The following is a 22,075-nucleotide window of genomic DNA, read 5'->3' as shown; positions in this document are numbered from 1 at the left end:
CTCTGGAAATTAAAGGCTCTAGTTACCTTGCAGAAAGCAGTGCACCCAGGAGCACTGACTGCCACGGTGCAGGGGTGGAGGAGAGCCAGCAGTGCCTTGCCAGGGGTTTCTCCTTTCTGGACTGTGGTCTGGGTGCCTGCACAAGGGCCAAGACTCAGGGAAAAAAGAGAGGACAACAGGGTTTGATGGGAAAATAGTGGAAATCACCTGGAAGAGACAATGCAGTTTCCCTTAATTTTTTTTCAGCACATCCCCTTGCTAGAAGGCTGCACCGTCCAAGCTGATGGGAAAGGCACAGCTCTTGTGGTTTTCAACATTTCCTCACCTGAGCTGTGAACAAAAGGGTGGCACCTGAAATCTTCAGCAGCAAAACCTGATTTCTGCCTTGGCAGGCTAGCTGAAGAGCCGACATCCCCACACTCATTCCCATCCCAGTGTCTTCTTTAATGTTCTACAGGTCAAAGTGGCAGTGGAACCCAGGCCACCAAGAGAGTCTTGAGGCTTTTCCTCTCAGGTCCTCTCTCAGTTGCATGGTTGTGGGAAGTAATGGAGGTTGTTGTTAGCTTATTTGTTATTGAAACTTTCATTTGTCATCACTTAGAATGTATTACTAAAGGCAAAGAGCACTTGCAAGCTGCCCAAGGTGGGCAAATTGTGGTGAGCTTTATGGGAGACCTGAACTGCCATTGAAAATGAAGTACAAACCTGCACTTTGATGGACTTTAGGAAGGTGGACCCATGCAGGCTGAGGGTGGATACACAAACCAAACAGAGTCCCAACAAACTGCAGCAGTGCTCGCACAGCATGAATCCTAGTGTGGCTCTTATGCAAAAATTTAATTAATAAAAAAGGAAAGAAAATCCAAGCCCATGCAGGGTATAGCACAATCATGTCATCGGGGTTTTGACCAGGACTGTGGGCATGCTGGTATGTTCATTCATTGAGTGTCTATTCCTCAACAGCCATCCTCCAGCTGAGTGGCTCCAGCCCACATGCTTCTCCCACCCCCCCGGACCAAATCACCAACATTCCAGCAATCTTCTGCTCCAGCTTTTTAGCATCTATAAAGCACCACTTCTAGCAACCCAAAGGCAGGGCTTTGCTTTGAGTTCAGTGCTCCAGATGCATGTGATCGAAGAGAAGAAAGGGATTCCTACCTAGAAAAATCAGTGGAGGGGTAAGAAACCCTTCACAGTGCAAAGCAAGCCTGAAAGGAAAGCATCACCCATGCAGTGCTGTGGGTTGTAACTCACTGTGGCTGACCAAATGGGTAGGAGAGGCCAGACTCAGGGTGCTGGGCCCTTGTGCACACTGCTCCCAGTAAAGGGAGATCCCCCAGGGCCTCCTGGAAGCAATAATGTTTCTCCCAATTTAGGTGGTGAATTCAAAACCGACAACAAATATGAGTGCTGGCTGCCTGAGTCTAGTGCAGGCACTGGCCAGTCAGTGCTGCTCACATGAAAGCTGTTTTGCAGGAAGCTGAAAATGCCAAGAATAGCAGTGTTTGGGTAAACCTTTGTATTTGCTTACAGATGTGTGGGTGCCTTTAAAGCCTCAAGAAAATGCATATGGTCATTTTTTCATTAGAACCGAGCTTACAGTAGTCAGGATGAGAACCGCAACAAGATGACCTTGCTTTGTATTGTACTGGACAAATAATTTGCTCCCTTCATTTTTAGCTGAGTCTGTGAAAAATGTAAACAAGCACCAAAACATGAAATGTTTTGTGCATGGATATTTTCAACACTCACAGTCTTTCCTGTGTTCCTCCCAAGCCTCCCTTTAGCCTTTCTAGCAGGTCTTTTCTGATTTCACCCAAGCTTATTTAAGAACGGGCTATTTTTTCCCCTGGAGTAGCTGAAGCACAAAGGCCATTTGGCATTTTTTTTCCTTTTAAAAGGACACAGTGTCCATTCTTAGAGTGCTAAAGAGTACTTGTTAAGCACTTGCTGGTTACGGCTTTCCAAGAAAAAGAAGTCACTTATGATCTAAAATTAATCCTGGGAAATTTCAAACCAACAGGAACATCCTTGAGAAAGCCATAGCATAAACAGGGGGTGAGAAAACAAACATTGCTTTGAAAGTCACTGCTTGTGATGTTGCTCCGACAGAAGGAAACAGGCTCAGACTTTAATGGATCAAAGGAAACAAAGGACTGGCTCGGCTTCACTCACTGTGCCCAGCAAGCTGTATACGCTCAGTAACAGCTAGAAATAGGCTATTTTTTTCTTCCTACAAGTAAAAAGAATGTCTCAACCAACTATCATTTATAAACCATGGTATGTAATAGTTTCTGAATCGGGGGGGCAGGTTCTTTGTTGCAGAGAACTGTTAGCAGGTGTTTTCATTGCATGGCAGGTTTAGTAAAATACTGTGGGAGAGTGGACTGAAACTAATTCAAACTTACATTTAACAGAGTTCTAGGAGCACAGAAAGTGCATGATGAAGGGACTCTGTTTGTTAAAAGGGCATCAAGCTAAGTTCTGTGGATTGTAGTACTGGCGCATCTTCCCAGATTTTTTATTTGAATGCAAAGACATAACTGTATTGTAGTAGTATGGCACATATAACACGAGAGAAACATATATATATTGCCTAAGAAAAAAATGGTAATTTATAAACGTTTCAGCTCCATGTGCAGCATAAGTTTGAATAACTTTTTTCTGTAATTAAAGAGCATTACCATAAATACATTGGGGTTTTCCATATGCCTGGGTCTAATTCAGTGCATGGCATGGCTGGTGGTCTTAAAAGATTCAAAGCTGATCTTTAATACTGCAGTCCAATTGTAATATTAATTTTACAACTAACACAGTCAAAACATCAACTGCTGCTAAACATGGTTGCACAAACTCAAATTAAAGCGCACTCTAATTTACCCACAGCTATGCAATATATCATGTTTTATACTGGTTATCATCAACTACCCAGTTTGTCCAAGACTTCAGATGTTATTACTTCAAGGAGGGGTTGCAGCGCTCCGTGCCAAAATTGCCAGTTGCTCTTGGTTGAGACAACCATTAAACTCCTGCAGACTGAAGCCAATTTCATTATGAATCATGGAGTTTGTGGATTACCACATGCTTACTTAAAAGGACAAATAGCTTTGCTACTACAGGAATAACAGTCTCGGTGAGATCAAAAGCGAGAAGGAAAAAAAAAATGCCTCCAGTCATGAAGAATGCTCAAAGCAAGTAGTGGCACAAGGATTATATATTACCCATGCACACAGAGCAAAGCAATCTGTCATTAAATGTTCCCAGGAAGGCAGCTGAGGAGTGCTGGCAAACTCTTTTAGACAGTGGAGATCTAGAGGCCAGCATTTTTATTTTTCAAATGGGTGCTTTTGTTAAGCTCCTTCCTGCAGCTGAAAGATGTCAGGCTTGCCTTGGACTTTTATGAACACGCTTGAAAATCAGGGCCAAGGATGATGATCTGGAGCTTGAGGAGTTAGGAACTCAGCATTGGATAGGAGCAGAAAGAGGTGGCTGGAGTTCTGCTCTGGTTAACATCTTTGGAAATCTACATACTTACCGGTACTTACTTACCCTATTTTAGATGTACAAGTCCTGTTCAGAACTGTAATTACTGAAATGCTGCATATAGCCTACCCCTGTGTATGCAGGAGAAGAAACTGAAGAAACAGCTATTTTGACCTAATAGCAGTATACCCTGCATGAAAACCTCTCTGATGTGTTTGCAAGAGCCAGCTTCCTTTAAGAAAACGGTATTTGTACAGCACATTGTCCCTTATGCGCTACACACCTAGCTGGAGGGATAGCTCTTCTGGCTGCAGAGTCTCCAGGAGCAATGCAGGAGTCTCAGGCAGCAGCTATTTTTCTTTCAAGGATCTATTTTTAAAAGATTTAAAAAAAAAATTAAAATCAAAGAGCAAAATAACAAGCATGGCAATTGAGCCACAGGTTACTTGAAAGCATTCTTCAACTGCAGTAGGCTTCTCACCAGCCTTTTGAGCTACATGTGCTGAAGGAGAACAGACCCCAACAAGTGAGATGTGACTGCAGTCCAGAGAGTGCCAGCCCCTTTATTTCTTTGGACTATATGTGTAAGCTGTCTCCATGGGCTTTGCATAGCTCCTCTGAGAGCTTTGTTTCCTACCGTCATGAGCTGCCAGGCATCTGGCTGGCCATTGTTATTCACATGTGTGTACAGAGACAGTCTCTCAGGAGTTTTGGGTGATGGGCTCATGCTGCACTGTGACCTGAGGCAGGGAAGCAGCACAGGCTTGGTGCTGCAGTCATAGGCTGTGGAATAAGCGTGTAGCACAACTGTTTGGGATTTTTCATTCTAGCTTTGTTTCATGGCAGATACATTTGTTTTCATTGACCCTGACCAAATCTGTGCTCAGCAAATGAAAATGCCGGGGACTTTAAAGCATTGCTCATTTTCAGGATGAAGCAAATATTTTTTACATGGGAGCTGGAGCTCCCCTCTGCCAAAGACATGGAGAAGGAAACATGGGATGTTGTAGTTCAGAGTTGTGAGGAGAGAGAACCAAACTGTCCCCATGCCCCTGGCATGGACAGGGAGGCCCCATGCATCCCAAATCATGGATGTTTCAAGAGGTAACAGCCTCAAGCTGTGTCAGGGGTGTTTAGACTGGATATTAGGAATAATGTCTTCACGGAGAGGATGGTCAGGCATTGGAACAGGCTGCCCAGGGAAGTGTTGGAATCACCATCCCTGGAAGTGTTTAAAAACCATGCAGATGAGGCCCTCAGTGACATGGTTTAGTGGTGGACTCAGCAGTCCTGGGGTGAAGGTTGGATTTGATGATCTTAAACATCTTTTCCAACCTAGTTGTTCCTATGATTCTGACTCTAGTCCCAGGGATGTGTCTGTGTCTGAGATATGAATCTAATAGGAGCCGCATGAGGAAGAGCTGCCAGGTAACTGAGGAATAATGCTATGTGGTGTGGATAGCCTTTGGTTGACCACCCCAGGTCTCCACAGTGAACAACCTGAGCCAGCTGCAGGAAGATTTAACTCCTTTCCATTCCAGTGCCTTCCTACCCACAAATAAGGGTTTGATGATCCTGTTGCATCTGCTTTGCATAGCTCTGTCTTGGATTTTATACATGTAAATTGTTTGGTCAGCTGAAAATACTGTGTTGCATCTCATAGAGAACACTTTCCTTTCGCAAAGTGTAAAGAGCAGTGAGCATTTACATAGGCCTCCATGGGAGTGAGTGAATCACAGGAGATAAATGAATGAAATGACACAGCCCGTATGACTTGGTGCAGTCCCATGACAAGTGCAGAGCATGTTAGGTCACAGTTTCACCTCCTTCAAATCCAGAACAGGTGTAGATGGTACTTCTCCTGTATACTTTGGCATGGCCAGCAGGATCATAGTTCAGTTTCCTTTGCAACTTTCCAGTTTTCTTTGCAATATGTAACAGGGCATTTCTTCCTCAGAAAAACCCTTCTACATGCAGCACTGGGATGGTGCAATGTAACACTTAGTGATCTGTCGGTATTGCACCATCAGTATGAACAGTACAAAACGCACCAAAGAGAAGCTTTGAGGCCTTGCTAACAAGCTCTTAGCTTGTCCTCCCTACCTGCAGCAGACCAAGTGTAGGACAGCCATCCTCACTTGGACTGCATCATTGCTTCAAGGCAAATAAACCTAGACAGAGAGCTAGGGGCTGGGGGGGGAAGGTGTGTGATCTGGGCAGCTGTACAGCCAGACAGGGCTTGGAGCTGAGATGGTTTATGCCTCACCACCTTAGGGCATGGCTATAGTCCCTTGTGTCTGGGCTTCCTATATGCAGTACTAGTGAGCATTATGTTGCTAAGTTGAATGCAAACCCCTTTGGGCTGTGCTCCCAAATGACTGTTCCCCATCTGCCCACTTCTACAGTCGCTTTCTGTTGCCTCTGGCCACCCCTGAGCGTGCCCCAGCCCTCCCATGCCTTTGGGGCACCTCTGCCCTCCACCCGGAATGGAAATTAATGTCATTCCCTGCTAGGGTGACCTGCACGGGCAGCTCCTTGCTTTTTGCTTTATAAGGGCTCAGCCAAGACAGCCCTGCTTGCTCGAGTAGTTTGTGGCTGAAAGGACAAAGTTCCTCCTGTAGGTGATACGGCTCACCTGGCAGCACTGAACTCTTGTTCAGAGCACACCACCTACACTGCTGGGCAGCCAGCCCGGAGCTGCGCCCACAAGGAGCCCGCCCCACCAGGATGAAAGAAATCAGCTTTCTGGTGGCATGGGGCTTCTACGGGTTGCAAGGTTTTATTCCCCCCTTCCCCTCCACCCCCTTCCTTGTTAAAGCAGTTTAATTTTGCTGCCAGATTTCATTCTCTTTTTCCCTCTGCCAGAAACCTGTCCACATCCTTCCCAATTGTATTTAAAACCTTCTCCAACCTGTAAACAAACATCCAGAAAAGCTGAAGCTCTAATGATAGCTGTTAATGCTTGATTACAAAGCATCCACCAGGCAACACGCAGGTGCTGACAGCAGCTAAATGCCAGCTTGTGTGGCCTTTGCACTGCTTTCCACGGGGTTCTCAACACCTTACTGGTATTAATGTGTTGCTACGCTACTGTGCTTGACCTGGAAGTCCCAGCATGAACAGTGGGAGACCGTGCAGCTCAGGTACACCGCTCCCTCTGCCCAGCCCATCTTTGCCCAAATCCTGCCTTTTAGGACACAGGGCAGGGTGCCCATCCCTAGACTCTCTCTGCACCTGCTTCCACATCTTGGTCCTCCCAGGTGTGTCCAGAGGGATAGTGAGGAAGGGAGTCCAAAGGGGCAGTGAGCCAGCTGCACCCAACTGGCTGGAGATAAGAACCCAGACAGTGATAGCATTATGATTCAGGCGATGAATGAGGGCTGCTCCCTCTTGGACTACTGAAACCTTTGCTCCTTCAGACAGAGAAATGGAAAGCTGGCACACTTTGTGCTCCCAACCACACTCAAACATGCTGAGGACAAGGCTGCTCCCTGTCCTGAAATTTACTCACAGGTCAGGACCTCAGGTGCTAAGCTCCACTTCTAAGGCAACTCATAACATGGATTTATGAAAGCCAAGGAGTATTATAAAAGCTGACACACCCTTACTTGTATTTTATGCACCTACAAGTAGGTGCTGTTTAAGTAATTGCTGCCTCGTAAAGGGATCTGGCTCCAGCTGCCATTCTCTGCATGTCCCTACTACCCTTGGCATGGGTGCTACCGCCATGGGCTTCTTAGTTGTTCACCCCGTGAGCATTTCCTTGGTGCACTGTCAGCAACAGAAGTTGCTCTCCTTTAACACCCGTGAGCCTGCATCACATGAGCGATAAGGAGCTAGTCTTGACTGAGGAGACCACAAATAGGCTCAACTGGGTTTTGACGTAAGGCTAGGTTTGAATGGGTTGCAGAATCCTGAGTCAATGAAAGGCAAACAGTTCTACAGTGGACGGACAGTATCTAGCTGTACTCCTCAAACCAAAACACACTTAGTCATCTTCTCTTCGTTGTGTTGGAAACTGTGCTGTGGGGAGGGTAGGTCAGCTGGGGTGACCTGGTGGTGTGAATCCTCTTTGCAAATCCTGGCCAGTCCCAGCCATCGCCAGGGAGGGCTCAGCTGCTGCCGGCATAAGATCAGCCTCCAAAACTGGAGGCAAAGGTCTATTAGGCTGCCCTGGTACCCTCATTCTTTCTGACCTCTTTTTGGTGCATGATCTGTGGGTGTTATCAAGGGAGATGCTCAGAGGGCAGAAATCCCAGCCTGGGAACTGGCAAAAAGGGCTTCCAGTGGGCAACTGAAGTCTTCTTCAGTTTTTCACCCCTCCATCCTGTTTGCTGGTGAGGCAGGAGAAGAATAACTGCAGAGTGGAGCAGCTGGAGCTAACACTGATGGCCAAGCGTGCCAGATTGGCTCCGGGGCCATCAGTGCAGCAGGAGAGGGGATACCACCACTGGCGCCCATGGCATCAGCCCTCGGCCACAACAACTCTCGGCAGTGGGTAGCTTCAGAAGGTCAGTGCTGGGCATCTTCCTTGCAGGCTCCCGCCACCCCTCCCCCGTTGCAAATTTAAGCATACTTCTGGACATTGTAAACAGCCTGTAACAAGTTTTGTCAGGCTTTAACGACCTTCTGGGGCTTAGCTGAGCAGATAGGCTGGCAAAGATGCAGTGCCTCTCCTTACACACACATGCGAACGCTGCTTCTGCAGGTTATGTTTCAAGTCTCCAGGGAACGCTGATTAGGAGTGATGCTATTCTTAGAGGGCAAGGAACAGGCTTCGCATGCTCCAGAAAGGCTGTAGCTTGCAAAGGCTTGTCCCTCCATCCCCAGTTTCAAGTAAGTTAAAGGCTGATTTAACTGTCAAAGATAATTACTGGATTGGGCTTGCTTTTCCCAGAAAGATTATATTCACTCAAAATCAGCTTTTTCTGAAAACACTTAGCAGACAATAAATGGTTATTGGCAATATTAAGTCCTGAACATCGTTTATCAGCAGCCGTGCTGCAGGACACAGGAGCAACAAGGTTTCAAATTCCATGGCAGGGACATGGGCTATGTTTCTCATGCCAGCCCCGGGTTCGCATGGAGAACACACATGGGCCCCTCACCAGCCCAAATTCCACTCAAGTCAGGGCTGCACAAAGCTGCCCTCTGCTCCCCCATGGCATGGCAGCCAGGGTGCCTTCCTTTGCGACCACTTTCCAAAGGAGCCTGCCCAGCTCCATTGTTTCCTCCATGTCGTTTTTTGAAGGATAGAAGTAAAATCATCTAATTGTTGCAGAATGAACAATTTTTTGGGAAAAAAGATAAGATCTTGAGGTTTTGCTAGTAATTTGGAAGAAAACATCATTCCGAAGGCTGAAATCCCACACAGTATGGGATAACTTTACGTTAGATGTAAACCTACATACTGTTGTAGAGGTGTTCATGTTGTATTTCCTGCATGACTTTTTAGATCCTACTAGACTAGACTAGACTATATTAGACTAATCTCAGTGGAAGGGACCTACAATGACCATCTAGTCCAGCTGCCTGACCAATTCAGGGCTGACTAAATGTTAAAGCATGTTATTAAGGGCGTGGGGCATTGGTCACCTCTCTAGGATACCCGTTCCAGTGTTTTACCACCCTCTTAGTAAAGAAATGCTTCCTGTATGTCAAGTCTGAACCTCACCTAATGCAGCTTTGGATAGGAGACATTCACAGGTGAGTATACATCTCTTTCACCAAAACCTCATCATATTTCTTCTCCCAGATTACTTCAGGCTGGTCTATTTCATATACATTTTTGTGTGTGTTTTTAGTCCTCATAGATGATGTTCTTCAGGTACATCCTGAATTTCAAAGGGCCCTCTCAGGTGTGTGAATACTGGCTTTGTCCAAACATGGTGGTTTATGGGACTGGCATCCTTTGGAAGCTTTGTGCTGTCGCTTCAGAAATATAACAGTCCTCTGCAAAAAGTCCTCTCAGACTTCTTTTGCTAACCCAGAGAACTCACTGAAGTTCATAAATAAAGTTGTTTCTAGAAATCTTTGTGTAAGTCTATATTTGCATCACATGTGCTATTTCTACTGACTTTGGTTTATGAAAGAGAAGCATGGTCTAAAAATCTTGATTTGGCATCCTAATGTAATTTAAAAAAGCTGATAATGTTTTATTTCCAATAAAAATAAAGTACAAATATAGTCAGGCATAAATATAGAACGTGTGCATATATATACATACACACACACTATATATCTTCTTTTGTTATCAAGGCTATTAGGCAGGCTTATTAATGTTGATAAAGATTCAGTCGTTCTGTTTAGTCACTCCTACACCTTTCTGCAATGGCTAAATGAAAAAAAGTCTGATTTCAATTACAAGAAAACCCCCAAAAGACAGGAAGAAGTTATCCTGTTTACTGTAGGTCCTTGTAGGCTGGTTGGATTTCAGCGCCAAATTACTTTTTTTTTTTTTAGCTAACATGAAAATTATTTATTTTTCTTTTTTTTTTGGTAATGAGTTGAGTGAAACTTTGGCTTTACAGGGGGAATTAACTGTGCAAACTCAGTTGCCATAAGTGTTCATCCCAGCTGCTCTTCTCCCTGCAAGACAGCAGACTACTCTGTGTTTGACACTAGCGCCATGCGGATGGAAGAACTGAACTCACTTCTAAGCCTATTTTAACAAAGGAAAAACAAAGACTAAATCCATACTGGCAAATTAAACATGACCAGGAATACTGTCAAGCACTGATGCCAGAAAACACAGACCAGTCCATGTCTGAAGTGGTAACCTGGCTCACCATCTAAAACAAGGTGACTTTGTGCAAGGCACCTTTTGGGAATGATCCCTGAAATGTTCTACATACCAAATCATGCCCCAGAGTTATTTAGGGATAGTGCTAGCAACAATACCAGGAAGTATCCCTATAGTTTACCAACCTAAATGATTGTATTACAGGGCCTGGCAATGCTTAAGGGCTTTGTCATAATATTGTACCTTCTGACCAGTACATGGCTTAAATCTTCAGCTGATGGGCAGTATATGGAGAATTTAAGTCAATTTTCCAAAGCCAACATAAGAATACGATTGCATCAGAATATCTATACATGGCTAGACAGTGAGTTTTGCTCATCCATCTGAAAAGCTGAAACACAGAGAGTTCCTGAAAGTTTATGTGAAAGACAAGTTGCTGCTAGTGCATGTCTTCATGATCTGCACTGAGGATGGTATGGCTTGCAGTGCTCTCACTGCAGCATGAATACTTGGCATTACTTGGAGCCCCCTTATGAAACAACACATTTTTCCTGACCTCTGCAAAAAGTTGCTACTCTGTGTTAGCCACTTCCCTACAGCCATTATATCCCCAGAAGCTCATCTCCATGGTATATTTGTTGAATGAGTACCAAAGAGACCCTAAAAATTAAAGGAATGTGCTTCTGATTCACTCCTCTATCCTACTGCTGCATACTCATAAACCGAGAGGTCAAAAAAAAAAAAGACTAATTTGGGTGTACATATGTCTAAGAAAGAAGAATGTAGTGCAGATGGCAGCACATATTCTCTTCAGCCCTGCAGGGAGTAAGCGACTGAAGGGAAGCTAGCGTGGGCACAGGAACGAATGCATCCAAACTTGCCTTTATTGCATTTGGGCAGGAAACAGTCTACTTCTGCTCTATCAAAACAGTAAGGTCCAAAGACAGTTTTCAGAATGAGTAGTGGGACAACTTCCTTCCAACCCTGAATAGTTTCTAAGTAAAGTTTATTATTATTCCCAAATGATATTATTTGCAATGGTAGCAAGAGAACATGTACTAAGCAATCTGTGGACCTCCAGTCATAAGTTCCTACTGGCAAGCCAGAGATGATGCGCTTAAAAATCTGTCCTTGAACTGCTTTCTGGATTGCTTTGGCACCAAGACAATTCAACTGGGAAAGTCAAGATTTTTACTGAATAGTTTTATAGCAAGCTGCTGGAATCACTTAGCAGTCAAAAACCTTGCTTCAGTTATCAGACTCTATAGTTTAATGGGCATCATCGGAAAAGCAAAGCAGAAATTAAACAAAAGCAAAATAGGATGCCCTGACCAGAAATTCAACTCTGCCCCATAACAGTTTGGTATTATATATACAGCTAACTTCTGCAGTTAAACTGCATGCCACATTTTACCTCTAACTCATATGTCAACACAATTTACTAAGCATTAAATGTAGGAACACTTCTCACTTCTGCGTGGGTCTGTGAAAGTAAAGTGAAGTTTGCAAGGGAAAAAATCTGCCTCTTGTTCTCTAAACTTTATTACTTTTACAGATTTTTTTTTTTTTTGAGCTGTGTAAGATTTTTGTACTTCTAAAGTAACCACTTGATGAAAAAGACCTCAACACCATTTGCTTTCTAAAACCATACATTTCTAACCATAAGACCACATCACGCTATATGGAAGCAACTCCTAGTAACATCAATTCATGCAAATTGCATGCAGAAAAAATCAGAAAGCATTAGCTCCCCCTTGCCTGCGCTCCACACAGCTTGACATTTGTCAATGTTTTTTTTTTGACTGAGAACTTCTTCTCTTAGGCAGTCTTGGAAGAGTTTCAGCTTTGTCCTCCACTGTGCCCACACAACGCCTCTTGGAGGAGCTTGGAGGAAAGAGGAAGGAGCTCTTTAGGGGCAGAGAGGCTGATCCATCTGGGCTGTATTCTGTAGCCTGACACTAGCTAAATCAAGTGTCCAGTGACCCTTTTGGGAAGCAGCCTTGCAGGTAGTTTTTTCTGAAAGGTTTTGGAGACTCTTGGTTTCATTTCAATGACAAAAGTGTTTGTGGTATTTTTATGACCTTGGTTTCTGATCACTGGTTCACACCTCAGATGTTCTTGGCTTCCACCTAAACTGGCTACCTGAGTGATGAGTCACAACCTACTTTCACCTGAGGGCAGGATTCAAAAATGTCCCTTGTGTGTTAGTGGTTTGGTTTTTATTCATTCTCAGATATCACAGTGAGAAAGGAGTTGTCGCTGAGTTATACCACAGAAAGCCACTGTAATCCTCTACAAGCTGAACATTGTGCCTTGTGGGTGTTAAAGATTAGTACTCACTATGAGGGACACTGAGACAGGGAAGAGGTTTATTTCCTAAATACTTTTTGTATGTTTGTTTTTTTTTCTCTCTTGACACGCTAAAAGTTAGTTCAAACCATTTGTGGAGAGCTTGCTTTCCTTGAGACATCATATTTATGGCCCAGCTCACAGGCAGTTAGTTTGCCTGCTGTTTCATAGTTAAATACTCATGTTTCACAATGTTTTAACCCATAGGGCTTGAAATGACTGGTAATTTGTCTTCAACAGTATTTCAGTCAAGTTCCTCTCTCTGGACAATCCAGATCTGCAGCCAAGAGAAAAGCACAAAAGTGCCCTCCTCAAATAGTGGTAGCAATTTTTGGTGATAAAGCTCTGTAATGAGATTCAGTGCACAGGCAAATCTGTCTTTGCTTTGCTCTGTAGGAAGTGTTTGTGACTCTGTAATCTGTTTGATTGGTGATCCTTAACTGAAATGAAACAGACCATGCAATCCCCAAGCTTGCTGTTTTTATTTCCTTGTCCTCTCAATTTTGCATTGGGAGAACACGACTTTGCCACTGCAAGAGCTCGTGACGCGTGTCATGTGCTGCCCTGACAGATATATCTGTAATAAATGTGTGTCTAATCTTCGTAACAACAGCTGATTACAATTTATCCCGTATCATGAGGGATTTGTCAACCTTTTGGATCCCTGGCCAGCAGGGGTCTGTGAATGATGAATCACAGTGGCTGTCTATGCCCGATTCAGACAGACACATTGACACACATGCTTGTTTTCTGAGAAAAGTAGATTTTTATAGGACACAGAATCATATTACCTTGCTGTATCCTTCAGTCTTGTGATAGAAATAATCCAGTACCCTCTTGATAAAGGGTTCAGATTCAAAGTGCAGCACAGATACTCCTGCTGCATGTTTTACTGCCCCAGGCTTGGGAAACTGGTGCAAGAGTGAAACCACAGAGTGCTTCTGCATTTGTGTTGTGGCTTCTGCTGGCTGCTTAGCCCTGTTCAGATAGATCCAAGCTGAAGGTATGAGCGACTGTGCTCATCTGTAAGTTTCATCTCTGCTGGTATTTCTCCTCTTCTCCCCATTATCAGAAAAAAAAGAGGGCTTGACCCTTGATTAGGTATCTTAACTGTCTTCATATTTCCTGTCCAGGTGAGGCTGGTCTTGAATTGGACAATGGCACAGATACCCAAGTGTCTAGACCAGGCAAACTGCCTGCTACTTACAGCACCTGCCGCCCCAATCCCTCAAGCACCTAGCAAGTGAATAATTCACTGGGGTGATATGGAGGTGGGGAACTGGAAAAGGGGGTTTCTGCACATCAGCAGCCTTTGGTGCAGCTTTGAGGCCATCAGTGACACCACAGCTCATGCAGCAACCGCATCCACCTTGAGGTCACAGGGATACCTGCTTGCCAGGCTGGAGCCTGCTGCATTAATGCCAGTTGCTTCTTTACATCAGCCACCAAGTGCTGACTTTGCCTTCTGCAGGTGTGGGAAACCTGATTTTGTTTTATAACCAATGGCTTTCATTATCCCACTTACAGTTTTGTCCACATTAAATTACTGTCTAAGTGTTAGCCATGCAGTTTGGTTCTAAGCATGCAGCTTAGATCGTGCATCAGGCTCCTAGTCTCTAGCTGTTCTACTCCACTGCATCCAGGGCATGGAAGATGAGCTAATGCACCTGTGGTCTCACACTGGCACAGTGTCAAGAGCACTCCCACGTCCACTGGTTCTGCTGTAGTTATAATTGTGTGATACACACCCAGCACAGAGAAGTACAATGCTGCAGGCATAGTTATGCAGTCTCAAAATTGCACCTATTAAGGGTGAGACTGAACAGGAAACTGAAGGGTACAGCCACTTCCAGAAAGAAAACCTTCCCCTTTTCTTGAAATGTCATTCTTTTCAAAGCATGGAAAGAATGAGGATTAAACAGAGATGTCTCTTTAATGACACGTCAAATGATCTTGAGCAACACCAAGAAACTGCCTGCATGTTTGGGCATTACTTTGAATGTTTGGTAAGAACAGTTTATAGAAGGCCTTTCCAGGCATTTGCACAAACAGAGCTCCATTAAACTGCATACCAAACTGAAGACTCCATTTGCTGATCAAAAGAATGGGAATTTAGAGGGATCCAAGGAGCTGTAATGGGTTGGAGAGAGAACAGCCAAAAAAGAAAGGATGAGGAGGTATTTTTTCCTCACTTTCTATTGCTCCTGAAGTACAAGCTCCTGTTGAAGGGTTGTAGGTTGTATCACTGTCACCCCATAAAAGGCTAGAGCTTAGAGACAGTCACAGTGCAAGTCGGAGATATGGAGATTTCCTGCTGAAAGTGAACATGGAGTAAACCTGATCACAGAGTCTGATCTCAGCCGTCTCACGTCATCTCTTGGATTTCCTTGAACTGACTTTACCTTGAACTGATTCTCATCTGAACCTGAGCACATCAGCTGAAAAACCCCTTTCCTGTCTTGATGATGACATTTCTAGAGATGAAAAATCCAGTACACAACATGAAATAATATTTCGATTGGTTAATTCCCTCCACTATGAAAAATGTGTTTATTTTCCATAGACCACTCAGGTCTGGCTTTAATTTTGAGACACTGAGTTTTATTGTATTTTCATCAGCTATGCTATCATCATAGTTGTATTTTCCAGGGACACATTTTTTGGCCTAAGGCTCTGCCTTTTTCTTTTTGTTCAGGCTGAGTGCTTGAACTTCTTCAAAGGAAATACCTGTTTTACTGTAAAAGTTTTGGGTATTCCTTTCTTACCTGATTTCACAGCTCTACTGTAAAATATTTCCTATGAAGCTGGACAGAACTGATACACTTTTCTGCAATTACTGTGTTTGGTTGCTTTACCAAAAGCTGTACCTACATCTGCCAAGGCTGCTGTGCATGTGAACGCAACAGCATTCCTACTGGTCCCAGCTGAGGGCTTAGCCATGATCTGTAGCTGCGGTGGTCCACAGATTACGAAAGGATAGCTAGCACCTACCACCTTCTCTTCACTGCATTTGGTCATGGGTAATGTTCACGTCAGGACCCACAAACTCAGAAGGATTCTCCAAACCACTGCTCCTTTAGACATAGCCACTGCACTTAGGGATCCAAGCGGAACCTAGGACACCATTGTGCTTCATGCTAAATACAGATGCTAGCCATGGCGAGGGATAAATCAAGGAGACAAGAGATGTCAGCATTGCTAATATGGCAGGTGATGGTATCACTGCAGCAACCAGGACACAACAGGAGCTGGACCTTTCTCCAGCTGTTCGGCAGATGACACAGTGGAGGAAAGCCTTACTGTGGGACACAGGATGAGGTAGAAGGTGATGGTGAATGTTTATGGGAAGTTAACCCTGTGCACACAAGAAGTGAGGTGTAGAGGAAAATGTGTTTCAAGCTTCAGTGTTATAGTAATGCAGTTAGGTACAGAGGCATGACCACAGGCAGGGTATGTGCTCTGAGCTGTAGGTCAGCATGTTCTCAGCCTCAGGACCCTGGAGGCTGCTGTACCACAACTCTAGCATGTGCACTGTTTACTCCCTCGGTATAGATATGTGTCATCAGGTCTGGAGGTCTCTGCATAGCCCAGGGTAAGATGTTTGCTGTGGCTGTTATACATCTTCAGTCCTGGCTTCCAACATCTTGCAGAGCAAGGAGAAGTCAGTTTCACAAATATTTCCAAGTAGTAGTTGTGTTTGGTCACGGCGTGTTTCATTTCGGGAATGGGGTATGTTTTTTGAGATGATAACTTCCAAAACCTGGAAAACACTTAAAATGTTTGCAGTTGTGAATCTGCCCTTGTCTTTGCATCCAAATACAGGTGGTTTTCCTGTTGGCAGTGCTTTGTGTATTGTCATTGAAGTCATGGATAAAAATCGGATTTCTTCATGATTCCACCTTAAGTTTCAAATATGACAAAACCAGTAATAAAATAATCACAAACCTAATTCACAAGGCTAAAAAGCAGATTTAGTGCTCTCCAGATCTAAGAAGAAGAAACAATTAGAATCCTTCTGCTAGTCATCTGTTGAAATTTTCTTGCGAATTGCTCCACAGTTGCTTGTTTTCTTTTAAATAAGCAAACAATCAAAGAACAGACTACTTCCCTAAATTAGATTTATCAGTGTTTATTTGTCTTTCTCCATAGAAATTCAGGCCTTGTCCAGACTTGGAGTCTGTAACAATGACTGATACTGTATTGTGAGAAATGAAAAAGATGAATACAGCTGAGGAACAGATATACTGTCAGGACTTTCATTGGGTTGAGCTACGTTGACTTGGTTTTATTTGTCTTTTCCATAAATATGAAAGCCAATCTGCATTAGAACTAGAAACACGATGATGTAAGTAGTTTTTTTCCATAAACATGTCATATTAAAATGTAAGGCTTAAACTGCTTTGTACACAGCATGCACAAAACCCCCATCTCCAGCAAGGAAAATATCTACAACTCCTTATCTTTTCATGCGCTCTTAGGTAACTAAAAAGAAAGGATGGTAAAGATCTAATATGCTTTGTTTAAGACACTAGAATTAAAACTACTTTTTGGTCTGGTGTCTTTTCTCCCACCCCCAATTACACAATTTACTTCTGATCAGATTAAACATTTCATCCATAAAGTATGTGATGTCCTGTTTTCAGTTCTCATTTTAGGCAAAATTGTGGAGGGACAAAAACATAGAAATGAAGAAGCAGATCTTTCAGTAGAACATTTTGAAACATAAGTCTTAACTTTTGTCCCCTACGTATTTTGTTTGCAGCTGAAACAGTGATAAGTCTGGCACAAGAGCGAATCATGTCAACTGGCTTATACATACGTTTTTTGGCAGATGAAAATAATCAACTAAGGAAGGTCTTCAGCTCAAAAAGCATCTTCCCTGAGAGTGCTAGCCAGGAGAGGCTGCCTTTAAAGCCACCTAAACTTCATAGCCTGCTACTACAGGTAAGAAGACAGAGAAAGTAAACTTAGAACAATTAAAAACTTAAGAAGTTGTAAGTGACTTCTACTTGTGATGTGGTTGCATCTCTAGCAATGTTTTCCGTATGCTGACACACATGGTTACTCAAGAGCTCAGCACTTGCTCCTGACGTGCAGGCCTCCAGAGCCAAAATAGTAGGGACATTTACAATACAATGATGTAACTTTCTCCCACATTTTGTAAATGTGGTTGCATGTTGCAACCTTCCTTGGTTTTTAATAGTAAAGAAGCAATGTTTAGCTCACAGTCTGTGCTGTAACATGAAAACTCTTTTCCTAGCAGCTCAGCTGGTGTTTTGTAACTTGGTGGAGAACTCTGTGTTCACAGAGTTATCATCCATGACTTAATCCGGATACAACTTTCTGTTCCTCTATTTTTGCAAACAGAGCTGACCAGCACTGCTGTTCTACAGTGGATGATGGCTTCATGTCCAATCTTGACAGCAAAGGAATCCACCACTTCCCTATAGCACTGGGGGTTGTTGCGCCCATGGCCAAAATCTTGTGTGTCCCACAGAGACAGAACAGGGCAAAGTATCCACAATGACACCTTACGTATATCTTCCTGCTGCCCCTACTGTCCTATTCCAGGGACAAGAGGAAAGCTGGAGCTATTTCAACTTTGGACTTGTCTACATGGGAAAATTAATCAGAAGACCAATACTGCAATAGTCCCCTGTCTCTTCCTCTAGCTTGGTTTATCCCAGCCTGGAGCAGAATTACTCCAAATCCCACTTGACAATAAAGTCATCTTTTACGAGATAACCATTCTCCCCCCCTGCAAGGAGACCCACACACAGTCCTCAGGGAGCTCTGGGAGCACTGAGCAGCTGAAGGCAATGCCTCTCCCCTCTCCTCCCTTCCTGCCCCTTGTGCTGGCTTGCAGGGGTGAGCAGGAATGAGCTGGAGTGGGCAGAGAGCTTGGAGCTGGGCAAGGAGATGAGGGGACATTGATGGGGGAACGACAACGAGCTCTGGGTGTTTCCTGGATTGTGCTGCTGAAGCTGCTCTGATTTATAGCCAGGCCAAAGAGGCCTCTTCTAAGGAGAAGCTCTCATATTTCTCTTACCACCCACACACAGGAACAAGGAACAATAAGGATCTTGACCCACTTTCCACTCACATTCCCAGCCCCATCCCTGTTGTCTGTAAGTGGGCAAAAAAAGCACTGTGGGGAAAGAGAAGTCAAGTGGTGGCAGCCGGGGCAGGGGAAGTCTTTGCTGGGCTGTAGTGAGAAGGCAGAAGCCATGTTCCCCCTTTTCCCTGCCTTGCTTTAGGGTTTGCAGATCTCTGGCTGGCTGGCTGGGTGAAAAAGCCTGTGCTAGCCTGGTGACTTAAAACCAAAGCAAAACAAGGGCCTCTGTGAGCAACTGGCGAACCAGCTCTCCTATGTGGACTCCTTCACTAGACTTCTCCTGATCTGCAGCTCATGACCAGGAGTCCCATGCAGGTACCTGGCATTGCCCACCATCATGTCAGATCTCAGGCCTCAGATTAGGGCAGGACCCTCTATAAGGGGTTTGTTTCAACATTTCCAACTCACTGAGGAGGTGCCAAGGCACAAATTTTACGGACTCCCTGTCTCAGCATGGCAAACTTGCCTTATGCAGCTGGGTGAAAACAATATCAGGAGGTGGCTGGCTGCTGTCAGCATCTGTTCCTGTTGCTGTGCCATAATCCTGGGATGAGTTGGGCCTTTATGAGCAAAGGACCAAGACGTAAGGTAAGTGAGGCTGGCTGGGACCTCTGGCGCAACGTTCTGCTTAAAGCAGGGCCAGTTTAGGGGTTACATTAGATCAATAAGGAGGCAAACCTGCTGATGGTAATGAAGCATTGCTATAGAGTTACACACTACAGGCACTTTGTGATACCACGGGGTGAAAGAGGAGGTAAAACCCAAACCGAACAAACCCTAGAGTGTCTGGGTTGTGTGCATGACATAAATGGCTACCACTGGTCCCCTGCAGCCCCATTAGTGAAAAGTTAATCCCTGCAGTGAAGAAACCGTAAAAATGCAGCTGCAGTGGCCAGTTCCTTATCTGAGCCATGCTTAAACTCTATTTCTGGAGAGCCTTATGGGAAGAGCTGGGAGACCTTCTACCTAGCACCGCCTCTACTGCTGCAGCAGAGACTTGCAAGAGCAGCAGAATCTCAGTAAATTCTCATTTCAGCTGCATCCTCTGCACATCCGCCACAAGCGGAGGGAAACAGGGACAGTAATTGGCATGGAGCAGCAGCTCGGTTGTGCAAATGACTGAGAATACTGTGGGAGATATTAACAGGCAGCTGTTAAGGCATTACTAATAATTTTCAGAATCATTTCTATTCTTATTCTTCCCCTGATGGCCTGAAAATGCTGTAGGTCCTTTTAAAACCGTTCTGCCTGCTAATAGTTTATTGCTTTGTTTGATAGGTTGCTTGGGGATAGCTAGGCAGCTTGTGTGTTTTAGTCCCCCCTCCCTTCAAATAGTGAGAGCATTTTAATATTTCTTGGAGAAAAATGGATGCAATAAAATATGAATATCTAGGGCCCAATCACGCTGCAGTGGAAAGCTCTGCCCTGCGAGGCTGTCTTGCGCTGGCTCTTCTGGTTGCTGTGCTCTGCAGAGCTGGCAGCACCACCAGTGATCTGGTAAACATCTTCTTACTTCAAATAGTGGAAACGTTCACTCATTTAGGAAGGGCAGATGGAGCATATATGGACCTCTGTGGTCTCCACTGATGGAGTTTTCTTTTTTGAATGAGTCGTTGCACATGGCTGACCTGGGTAGTCACACAATTATGGACAGAATTGCCCAAGCTCTGGGCTTATCACTAACAAGGGTCATTTTGGACTGCGTCTTCAAGGCTTGATAACATGGAAGTGATAGCAACACCAGCACTGAGAACTAGTAGTACTGATCCACTGGAGAAGTGTGGTGTTTGGGACTTAGCAGCAGACACCATAAAACCAAACAGCATTTCTCTGAGTATGGGTAAGGTTTGCACAAGGCTTCTCTAAGGGAAATGACAAATCCCCTATTCCTGAGCTGTTTAAGGCTGGAGTAGGCAGAGAAACAGGGAGCACTGCGCAGGGACTGGCCTCACTGCTCCTCACTGGCAGGAATCTCCTTTCCTTGCAAGCATAAGTCATGGGACTGGGACTCAATCACGGCACTGGGATCTAGCTGGGGATTTTAGAGATTGCTTAAAAATGTGTAATGAAAATTGTTCATGTGTATGAAAGAGAGAAGGAAGAATGTGTGAATTCTGGAAGGTGCTGCCTCTGGAAAAGGTGTATCCCGAGCTTTTAGATCCTGGCAAAGCCCCTTTAAGAGAAATTGGAATTTTCCCTGCATAAACAACAATACCTCTATTTGTTTAAAAGGAAAAAAAAAAAAAGTTGGGAAGCCAGCAGAGCAGACGTAAAGTCCTGATGAGGAAGAAAAGGAGCGTTGTGCCCAGGACACTGGGGAAACTGTTCAAAGCCAGTTCATCCTTACGCAGAAACTGTCCCTGCTGGCTCACAAGCGGCAATGGTCAATTGAGCTATGGGGTAGGCAGCCCGTGGGGCAGGAGATTTGGGACCCAGTCCTGACTTCAGCCAGGGACCTGGATTCTTGGCATCTCCCAGGGGCTAACACTCGAGATAGGGAAAAACAAACAAACAGGTCTGTTCAAAGGCATGTAGGAGGAATTATATTTCTTTTGGAAGAGCTCATCTTCCTCCGTAGGGCAAAAAGCACCCTGTGAGAGAACAAAAACTCCCTGCAAATGGGAGGAAGCTAAATGGAAGAACTGCATCTGCTAGGCTGCTCTTTGCCTTCTGTCAGGGTAAAAAGAAAATAATAGAAAAAAGAAATAGGAAAAAGGATAAGATTGATTCGAGATTCATCCGACCAAAGAGAGGCAGCACAAGTGGGAACAGGTCTCTTTAGTCTGATAATCAAGCATCTAGCTAAAGGAGAGGGGGAATTCTGGTCTCTATACCTGAGACTGAGTTTCAAACTGCCTCTGCTTGATGGAAAACACTTTCCTCCTTTTCTGCACTTCACTAATAGGGCCAAGGTGGGAGATGGGCACTGGAAACTCTCCCATGGCAGTGCAATCCCACCCCAGACCTTGCGATGGAGGCAAGCAAGTTACAGGTACATGAACTAGGATGGAAGCTGTTGCTCCATCATTATCCCCCCTGGCCATGCTCAGGAGGGCGAGCCCATACCCAGGTTTCCATAAAGGAAGGGTATGGCCACCAGCTTTCCAGAGGGACTGCAGGTTTTAGTCCCTGTGTGCGTTGCCTTTAGCTCCATGTGCACATACCTGGGATGGGGCTAGGAGACAGGGTTAGCCAGCTCCAATACACAGTGGTGATGGCCTGGAGTGGGTTAACCACTCAATGTGATGCCCTCTTCTGTTTCCAAACTACAACCTCTAGTCTCAACTTACCCACCTCCCACTGGGCTCTGGATTTCCCTCTGTGGCCCAAACGCTGAACATTAAGTAATGCATGGACAAACCTGTTTTCTTTTGTGGTCGTGTTCA

The 22,075-nt window shown here is 44.6% G+C and overlaps 1 long non-coding RNA gene across 1 annotated transcript in view; it reads left to right on the top strand.

Annotated features, from left to right (window-relative positions):
- Window positions 1–18,217, top strand: part of LOC134155351 (uncharacterized) — a 39,210-nt gene extending 20,993 nt beyond the window's left edge. Inside the window, exons 3-5 of the long non-coding RNA XR_009961513.1 lie at window positions 13,421–13,577; window positions 17,337–17,518; window positions 17,942–18,217. This is a non-coding gene — a long non-coding RNA (uncharacterized LOC134155351). The remainder of the gene's footprint in view (window positions 1–13,420; window positions 13,578–17,336; window positions 17,519–17,941) is intronic.
- Window positions 18,218–22,075: the final 3,858 nt, after the last annotated feature.

The sequence above is a fragment of the Pezoporus occidentalis genome, unplaced genomic scaffold (genome assembly GCF_034315485.1).
Source record: "Pezoporus occidentalis ecotype Australia unplaced genomic scaffold, CSIRO_AGI_Poc_V1 ctg77, whole genome shotgun sequence".
NCBI classification, from domain to species: domain Eukaryota; kingdom Metazoa; phylum Chordata; class Aves; order Psittaciformes; family Psittacidae; genus Pezoporus; species Pezoporus occidentalis.
This window is presented reverse-complemented; position numbering and strand designations above follow the sequence as displayed.